Here is a 10,169-nt window from a genome sequence, read left to right on the forward strand (position 1 = left end):
TGGGCAAACTGATAAGAAAGCCTGGGTTCTCCCTCCTTCAGCCAGGGGAGGTTTGAACCACATGTAGGAACCTACACTCTGGCCCTACTCCCTAACCACCATAAATACCCCAAGCTTTTCTCTGCTCTCTCAAGCCATTTTTGGCACTGCTTGTGAGCCATGGTGCTCTTTTCAGAAAGCCTCATTATATGAGTCATGAACCGTTCCATTTTCTCTTGGGGTGAATATGGTGTCATTAGTCTTGACATCTAAATCAAATTTTGGAAGGGATTCATCCTATGCAGGGTGACCATAAACAACTCAAGACAATTATAAATGGAGGAGGGTAAATTGACTTATGAAAAGATAGGTGCTTACACTTCACTTGAACTGATGAAATAATGACACCATTAGACTGTGATATTTTGTATATATGGTGTAATACTACAGCAGCCATATACACAAAAGCTACTCAAAGAGCTACACATTCAAAAACAGTATAAAGCAAAATAGAATTCTAAAAGTTCAAGTAACCCACAGAAAAGCAAGTAAAAGAAAACAGAGAAATAAAAAACAAAACAAAATATTCAAGTCTTTTTTGATCCTGAAGTCGATTAGGTGCCGCTGTTGCTGCTCATATTGACTCTGGAACCGTAGCCAGACACAGGACTGGAGGATGAGCAAAAGATGCTGAACAGGTCCTGAGATCCTAAGGAGGAGGAAGAGGAAGAGGAGGAATGAGTGAATCCCCTAACAACAGTGAGACAGCAATGTGAGCAGTTGGAGAAATGTGTAAAGGCCTGGGAGCAGCTAGAGCTCTGTGACAAGCGTGTATCCTTTCGATCACATACAGAAGAGGATTGCAAGAGGAGCTCTTTGACTTCTTGCATGCAAGGGACCATTGCTTTGCCCACAAACTCCTTAACAACTTGAAATAAATGTGAGGACTTATTCACCCCAGCCTTCATCACCTGGGCATCAGGATATTTCTTTATGGTTTTGAATATGCCATTTATTTCTTTTTTTTCTTTTTTTTAATTATTATTATACTTTAAGTTTTAGGGTACATGTGCACAACGTGCAGGTTTGTTACATATGTATACATGTGCCATGTTGGTGTGCTGCACCCATCAACTCATCATTTAGCATTAGGTGTATCTGCCAGTGCTATCCCTCCCCCTCCCCCCTCCCCCCACCCCACAACAGTCCCCGGAGTGTGATGTTCCCCTTCCTGTGTCCATGTGTTCTCAATGTTCAATTCCCACCTATGAGTGAGAACATGCGGTATTTGGTTTTTTCTCTTTGCGATAGTTTGCTGAGAATGATGGTTTCCAGCTTCATCCATGTCCCTACAAAGGACATGAACTCATCATTTTTTAAGGCTGCATAGTATCCCATGGTGTATATGTGCCACATTTTCTTAATCCAGTCTATCATTGTTGGACATTTGGTGCTGGAGAGGATATGGAGAAATAGGAACACTTTTACACTGTTGGTGGGACTGTAAACTAGTTCAACCATTGTGGAAGTCAGTGTGGTGATTCCTCAGGGATCTAGAACTAGAAATACCATTTGACCCAGCCATCCCATTGCTGGGTATATACCCAAAGGATTATAAATCATGCTGCTATAAAGACACATGCACATGTATGTTTATTGCCATTTGTTTCTTATTTGTATAACTGTAAGTTCATATGAACCTCATAGATTTTGGCTTAGGCTAGTAGCTTCTATGTAATTTGCAGTGATTCCATCTTAATAAAGTTCTGTGATCTGCAAAAAAATAAAGTGGCAGCCTTAAGTCCTAACACACCATTAATGATATTAAATATAAATAGTCTTAATGCAGCAATAAAAAGCAGAGATTGACAGAGTGAATTAAAAAGCAGGGCTCAACTGTATGTTGTCTGTAGGAAACTCACTTCAAAATAATGATACAGGCAGTTTGAAAACAAAAAAATGGAAAAAGATATCTATACAAACATTAATCAGAAGAAAGTAGGAATGGCTATATTAATAAGAGATAAAGTAGATTTCAGAGCAAAGAAAATTACCAGAGGCAGAGAGGAACATTATTAGTGATGAAGGGTCAGTACACCAAGAAGACAGCCATCTAAAAGAGCTGCAAAATGTGTGAAGCAAAAACTGATGGAACTTACAGGAGAACTAGACAAATCTACAATTATAGTTGAAGGCTTCAGTGTCCCTCGCTCAACAATTGCTAGAATAACTAGACATAAAATCAGTAAGGATATAAAAGAACTCAAAAACTCCCTCAACCCACAGTATATGGTTAACATTTATAGAATAATCTGTCTAACAATAGCAGAATACACATTTTTTTCAGGCCCACAAAGTAGATAGCAGCATAGAACATATGCTGAACCATAAAACAAATCTTAACAAATTTAGAAGAATTGAAATCATACAGAGCACATTATCTAATATTATGGAATCAAACTCGAAATCAATACAGAAAAATGATCAGAAAATTTCCGAACACATGGAAACGCAACAGCATACTTGTAAAAATCCCATGGGACAAAGAGGAAATCTTGAAGGAATTAAAAAATACACTGAACTGAGGGAAAATGAAAACAAAACATATCAAAATGTGTGGGTGCACATCTAAGGCAGTGCTGAGAGCAACGTTTGTATCTCTTAACACATGCACTAGAAAAGGAGAAAATTGAAAATCAATAATCCAAGCTCCTGACTCAAGAAGTTTGAAAACTTCAAAATGTAAGCAGAAGGAAGGAAAAAATAAAGAACAGATATCAATGAGATTGAAAGCAGAAAAACAATAGAAAGAAAATCAATGAAACAAAAACGATTCTTTGAAGAGATCAATAAAATTGATAAACCTCTAGAAAGACTGGCAAAGAAAGAATAAATACACAAATTACAAATATCAGGAGTGAAACCTGATATATCACTGCAGACCTGTAGACATTAATATGATGTGGGTTACTATGAACAACTCTACACACACAAATTTGACAACTTAGATGAAATGAACTAATTCATCAGAAAACACAAATTTCTGCAACTCTGCCAATGTGAAATAGTTATTTTGATTAGTGTTGTAACTTAAAGAAAATTGAATTTGTAATTAAACATCTCCTAAAAAGGAAATTTCCAAGCCCAGATAGTTTCACTGGATACATCTACCAATGTTTAAGGATGAATTGACACCAATTCTATACAAAAATCTTTTCCAGAAAATGTAAGGGAACACCAGTTCATCTTTGTGAAGTGAGTAATACCAAAACCAGACTGGTCTCATACCAAAACCAGGCATAGTACAAAATCTTAGAGAATAGAATTCAGCAATTTATAAAAAGAAATATGCACTATTTCAAGTGGGATTTTCTTTCTAGGGATACAATGATGATTTAATATTAAAAAAGTCATCAGTGTAATTCACCAGAGTAACAGACTAAAGTGCGGAAAAAAGAATTTGCCAAAATCTAATATTCACTTACGATGAAAAACTCTCAGAAAAAATAGGAAGAGAGGGAGAACATCCTCAATTTGATAAAGAGCATTTATTAAAAAAATTGCAGTTAGCATTATGTTTAATGGTGCTTTCCTTCTAAGACAGGGGAAAGGCAAGGATGTCTGTACTCACTACTTTTATTCAGCATTGTGCTGGAAGCTCTAGCCAGTACAATAATGCAAGAAAAAGATATAAAAGACATGCAGATTTGAAAGAAAAAATAAAGCTGTCTCCATTTGCAGATGACATGATTAACTCTACAGAAAATCCCAAGGAACCTGCGAGACCCTCCTAGAAACAAAGTGAACTCAGCAATGTTGCAGGAGAGCTCCATGAAGGAGGGGTTGGGGTATGGACTCTGGATTGGCTGCTTTGCACATGAAAGGTATGTACGGTTGAGCTGTTTCCCATCTTTAGGAACTGGCTAACGCTGGGAGGGGCAGCCCCTTCGGGGTCAGCAAGGCCCCAGATGTCAAAAACACGAGAATACAGAAAACAAAGGATGTGGTTACTACATCCAGGCTCACTGATGGCTGGCTTCTCTTCATCCTGCTGGTCTCAGCTTAATTGTCACCTTTTCAGAGACAGCTTCTGGGGGACCATGCAGCCCAGATGCCCCCACCCACCTCATACTCCAAGCAGCACCCTGTTTGTTTCATTCACAGCCTTCACATTTTTAGTTACTTGTCTGTTACACGTGTGTGCCCTCTGTGAGCGCAGAACCATGCCTGCCTTATTCATTGTTAAATCCCCAGGGCCTGGCAGAGGACCTTGCACATAAAGGGCACCCAATAAATATTTCTTTAATGAAAAAAACAAATGCATGAGGATCACAGAGATTAAGTGGCTGTCCAAGGTTGTATAGCTGGTAAATAGAGAAAGCAGCAGATGAGCAGAGTTCTCTGGACTTCAGTTTTGTTTATTTTTTACTCTGACACATTATGGTGCTTCTCAAAGCCGTGAGTGCGTCATAAGCCAGCCTTGCCTGGCATTTAGGCCCTCCGAGAAGCTCCAGCCATGGCACCGCCTGGTCCCATTGGGTGTGAGGGGCTGAGTCCCCTGATTCTGAGGGAGGCTGTGCAGCTCTGCAGAGGGTCTGGAACAGAACTGCTGTCCCCTCACCAGGGCCCCCTAGTCCCCATTGATGACCGTCAGACTTGTGTGAAATTTCAGATTAAGCCCATCCCAAGGGCTCAAAAGATATTTGATTCTGTAGGCCTGTCAGAGTTGCCAGATTTGGCAAATAAAAACATAGGATTCTTAGCTAGATCCAAATTTCAGGTAAGCAACAAATATTTTATTAAATAAAAGTATGTCTCAAATATTACATGGAACATATTTAGAAGAAACCACAATTCGCAGTTTATCTGAAGTTCATATTTACCTGGGAGTCCTGTCTGTAAGCTGGCTGCCTTCCTGGGGTCATGTTCCAGGAGACTGGATTTTTAAAATAGATTCCTCAGTTGATTTCTCTCATCAACCATGTTGGAAACAATTGCTAATGCCAGTCAGTAATCCACTAGATGCCATTTTTGCTCAAGTTATTAACTGGCAAGTTTATACATTTTTATTTAATTTACGGATCTGGAGTCCTTGTCATTCATTAACAGTGTCTCTCACCGGCACAGGAGACTGAAGAAATCACCATTTTTCCAGGGTTTATAGTTTATAGAGGAAATTCCTGATAGACAGAGATGGGGTGAGCTACCCTTGAAGACAGGCGAAAGGACTTCCTGCCAACTGCCCTGTGTGCTCTGCTCCTGCGGGAAGGTTACTGGGCTCGTCAGCCATTAGAAGGGGGCACTGTCAGAGAATGACAGGGTGATCCTGTGTTTTTTCCTGGGGTGGGTGGGTAGATAATGGCCCCAACAACCAGAACTGGGGACACAAAGAAGTGTCTTTAGGTAAGAAAGACACAGTGAGATGGTTTTGGAGATGTTCATATCTCCTTTGTACATGCAGATGGAGGCATTTACCAGGCAGGCCAGTCCGCATTTGGGTCTGCATTTGGGAGCACAGCTGGAGCTGGACGCATGTGTGTGGAAGTCGTCAGTGTGCTGGTGGTAGGCGACACTGGGCTGTGAGTGCAATCATCCAAGAGCAAGGACAGGGCCTAGGAAACTGTGAGAACAGCCAGCTCCCTTCCTGTTCATGCTGTTCCTTCCCTGTCCACCTCACCGGCTGCAATCCACGCACAGAGTTCCACCCAGTCCCACTGTAGGGGGCTGCCCCGGTGCCCACCCACACCCTGTAACCCCAGGGCTTTATTTGAGACAAACATGGTTGAGTGTGATCATGATGCTGGGATTATGATCCTCGAGACCTACTCACTGAAGCGGAAACACTGCCCCAATCTTCTGCACAGTGAAGGAGGCCATAACAAGAATCTCTGTTACACATATATGGAAAAATGATCACATTTATGGGTTACTCAAAGACCACAGTCTACGAAAAGACATATGGGAAGGATAAATGAACCGGAACTTAAACGTGTTCTTCCCCTCACCTCTAGAAATGTTGGGGAAGTTCACTTCACCTCTCCGTATTCTGTCTCCTCACCTGCAATGGTGTAAGTGTGATGCCTTCCTCGGAGGGCTGCTCTAAGGGTTAAATTAATGTATATGAGTACACACATATATGTATATATTGATGTATATGCATATGTGTGTATATATGTCTATGTATGTAAATACACATAGACACATGGTGTTTAGAATAAGCTCTGACATGTACACTCAATAAATATTAGCTATGTATATGTTGAATTGTATTAAATCGTATGTAACTCTTCCATTCCTTTTTAACAAGGTTGTGGACTCTATTGTGTTCTGTTCAGGCCAGGGTGGAGGCAGGCAGACAGGTTGAAACCCATATTTCTGCTGGCTTAGGATTGGGGCCTCTTGCCATCTGGTCTTCATTTGTTTTTATGAGTCCAGAGCAGGATAAACTCTTCAGCGTCTCTCTTATCCTCAGTGGAAAGAGCTCTGGGCTGAGAAAAGGAAATACTGGTGTTTATCCACTTCCACTGGTGAAATGGGAGAGAACACGGTGTGTTTGAGAGGGGGCAGCAAGTGTGGTGGGTGCTATTGTGTTCCCCAGGTGCCCCTCAGGACTGAGGCACTCCATGCCGGAAGCTGACAGTTCTCAGTCAAATTCCTCTCTGGAGGTTGCTGTCTGGCTTGCCCAAGCTATCCACTTCTTGTGGGCAGCCCCCATCCAATAACTAATTGATAAGGAGAGGAGTCTACAGGCCCTGACCTTTGGCCTCAAGATGGGAGAACACCAAAGAGCCATTCCAGATCCAAAAATTCTTGAAGCTGAGCTTTCCATTGAAACCACCTTGCAGTTCAACTTCCTTTGCACAGTTTTGCTTTTCTCACCCCTTATAGATGTGACTGTAAAGAGTAATTCCTAATAAACCTTCTGCATAAAAATCTCAGAGCTTTAGAGACTCTTTTTTTTTTTTTTGGTAATCCCAACCTATGATAATTGGTACCAGAAATGGTCCTACAAAGCACAACCTAAATTTGGGTTTTGAAGATAGACCATCCATTGGCTTACTGGCAATGAAGACCACGTCACTGGTCTAAGTGTACCCTGATAGTCCCAGTGTCAAATTGGGGAACAATTGTTGAGATTTTCAACAGTGGTAGACTGAGATTGGGTGCTGGTGGGAGAAAGCATATGGCAAATGTGACATCTCAGGCGGTCATCTTGGGAGTCTGGGGGCTGGAGATAGTCATTATAAGGATGTTGGAACCAAGTGACCATTCCTTGAGGCCATCAACACCTTGGAGAAAAACAATGACAGTCTGAAGATGAGAAATCACCAGTATAAGGCGAAGTGTGAAAGCCAGAGGATCTCCCTGGCTGCACATGGGAACTCTCATTTCTTTCAGTCAAAATGCAGAAAAGCAGAGGAGAAAGAGAGCTCCAGAGAAAGTTCGGTTTTCAGCATTTGTAGGTCTGCTTGAGGGCTTTGATTGGGAAGGAGTGAGATACTGAGTTTGGAATAAGGGCTTGTATGGACATAAGTTTTTGTTTTTCTTGGGTAAATATGTGAAAGTGGAATTTCTGGGTCATATGGTAGGTTTAACTTTTTCAGAAACTGCCAAATTGTTTTCCAAAGTGGTTTTACTATTTTACATTCCTACTAGTAATGTATGAGAGTGCCAATGGCTGTATATCCCTGCCAACCTTGTATTGTCAGCCTCGAATTTTAGCCATTTCAACTGCTCTGTAGCATCTCAATGTGGTTTTAATTTGCACTTCCCTATTGACTGAAAATACTGAGCGCTGTTTCATAGGCTTACTTACCATGCATATTTCTTCTTTTGTGAAATATCTATCCAAATATTTTCTCCATTTTAAATTGGGTTGTCTTTTTGTTGAGTTGGAAGAGTTCTATGGATTCAAGTTATTTGTCAAATGTATGACTGAAGAATATGTTCTCCCAGTCAGTAGCTTACCTCTTTTCATTTCCTAAAACTCCTATCTGTAGCAGAATTTCATTTTCTTGATGGTTTGTCCCTTCTTTCACTCTTGTCCATTATCCACTCAGCAGCAAATTTTGTGGAGAGATCCTCAAATGATGTTCAGGATCCAGTCCCTTCTCACTGTTTCTGCCACTCTCCCTGAGCTTTCCCAAGTCTGCATCACCTCTCCCTGGATCACTGCAATGGCCTCTTGATGGTCCTCCTTGCCTCCACTCTTGTCACCTTGTAGCCACTGCCGATACAGCAGGCAGCCTGATCCTTGAAATGTAGACGATACGATGTCACTACACACATCAAAACCCTGCATTGGTTCCCCATGTAATTGCAGTAAAACCCACAGATCTTACAAAAACCAACAAGGGCCTCCGTGGTCTGATGTCCCATCCCATGCCTGACCTCATCTCTTTTTTGTTCAACTCCACTGCAGCCATACTGGCTTCCTTGCTGTTTCTCCACTGTGCAAGGCACACTCCTGCCTTGCACACTTAAAAAAATTGAAACGTAACGTACACACATACATTTCACCCTCTTAAAGTATAATTCAGTGGTTTTTTTTATTTTAACTTATTCACAAGGGACCCCAACATCTACACTCATTCCAGAACATTTTCATCATTCCCAGAAGAAATCCCATCCCCATTGTCTCCTGCCTTTTTTTTGTGTGTGGAAATTGCAAAGGAAGCTTTATAGATAATGAAAATATAGTACTTTGATTGCTCAAAATGTATAATGTGCTAGAACTTGAAGTTATGTAGTTTACTTGTTGATCATCTGGCTACAGTTCAGTTACTGCTTCAAAAGCTAAACTTAATAATCTTCCTAAGCTGCTTTTAAAACAAAGGCTTAAATTATAGCAATAAAGAAAAGGAAACAATTAATATTGCAGTTTGTCAAAAAACATATATGAAATTTCAACTCTTATTCTTAAAAAGTTATAAAAATTGATGTTTTGGCTAAGTTATAAACATGCTTATAATGTAATTATTTGTGTAACTCTAGTAATGCTTATGGTGGCTGTAAGATCAGAATAGATTCTTAAAAAACATAAAAAATAAAAATATTTATCCCCATTATCTGTAGAATGTGCTTATATATGCCTAAATTTCAGCATTTACTATATCTTCATTGCTTTAATTTAAGAAGTCACATATGAAGAATGAGGCAAAAGCACCTACGAGCTGGCATATTAGTTTATTTCTCAACTTGTAAAAATATTCTTAATTTGTTGATGTAGCAAACAAATTTCAACTCTGATTGCTTTGCAGAAAAACAACAAAATCTTTACAATAAACTTTATGGTTTTTTTTTTTTTTTGAGATGGAGTCTGGCTCTGTCACCCACGCTGGAGTGCACTGGCACCATCTCTGCTCACTGCAACCTCCACCTCCTGGGTTCAAGCAATTCTCCTTCTTCAGCCTCCCAAGTAGCTGGGATTACAAGCATGTGCCACCAACCTGGCTAATTTTTGTATTATTAGTAGAGATGGAGTTTCAACATGTTGGCCAGGCTGGTCTCGAACTACTGACCTCAGGTGATTTGCCTGCCTTGGCCTCCCACAGTGCTGGGATTACAGACGTGAGCCACCGTGCCTGGTCTTGCAATGAACTTTATGGTTCAATTGCATACAGGCGACATGTTATATATGAAAAAATTACTAACTGAACTACAGGTATTAAATAATGAAAAAAGTTAGCAGTTTATTATGATTTGTTTTATTTAACAGTTTAGGAAATCATAGCCATCAGCTTTTCCAGTGGAATTCAGGAATCTCGGTGGAGCTGTTAGTGTAGCAAAACCTTGTAGGTAAAATACACAAATACTTTTGATAGCACTGTTTTTTTTGCTCGTTAGTTGATGCAGTTTCTTTCTAGCCTTGATGGTCTTTACAATTTGGCATGTTTTTGCAGTGGCTGGTACTGGTTGTTCCTTTCCATGTTTAGTGCTTCCTTCAGGAGCTCTTTTAGGGCAGGCCTGGTGGTGACAAAATCTCTCAGCATTTGCTTGTCTGTAAAGGATTTTATTTCTCCTTCACTTATGGATCTTAGTTTGGCTGGATATGAAATTCTGGGTTGAAAATTCTTTTCTTTAAGAATGTTGAATATTGGCCCCCACTCTCTTCTGGCTTGTAGAGTTTCTGCTGAGAGATGAGCTGTTAGTCTGATGGGCTTCCCTTTGTGGGTAATCCGACCTTTCTC

This window comes from Pongo pygmaeus, chromosome 8, assembly GCF_028885625.2.
Source record: "Pongo pygmaeus isolate AG05252 chromosome 8, NHGRI_mPonPyg2-v2.0_pri, whole genome shotgun sequence".
Taxonomy (NCBI): Eukaryota; Metazoa; Chordata; class Mammalia; order Primates; family Hominidae; genus Pongo; species Pongo pygmaeus.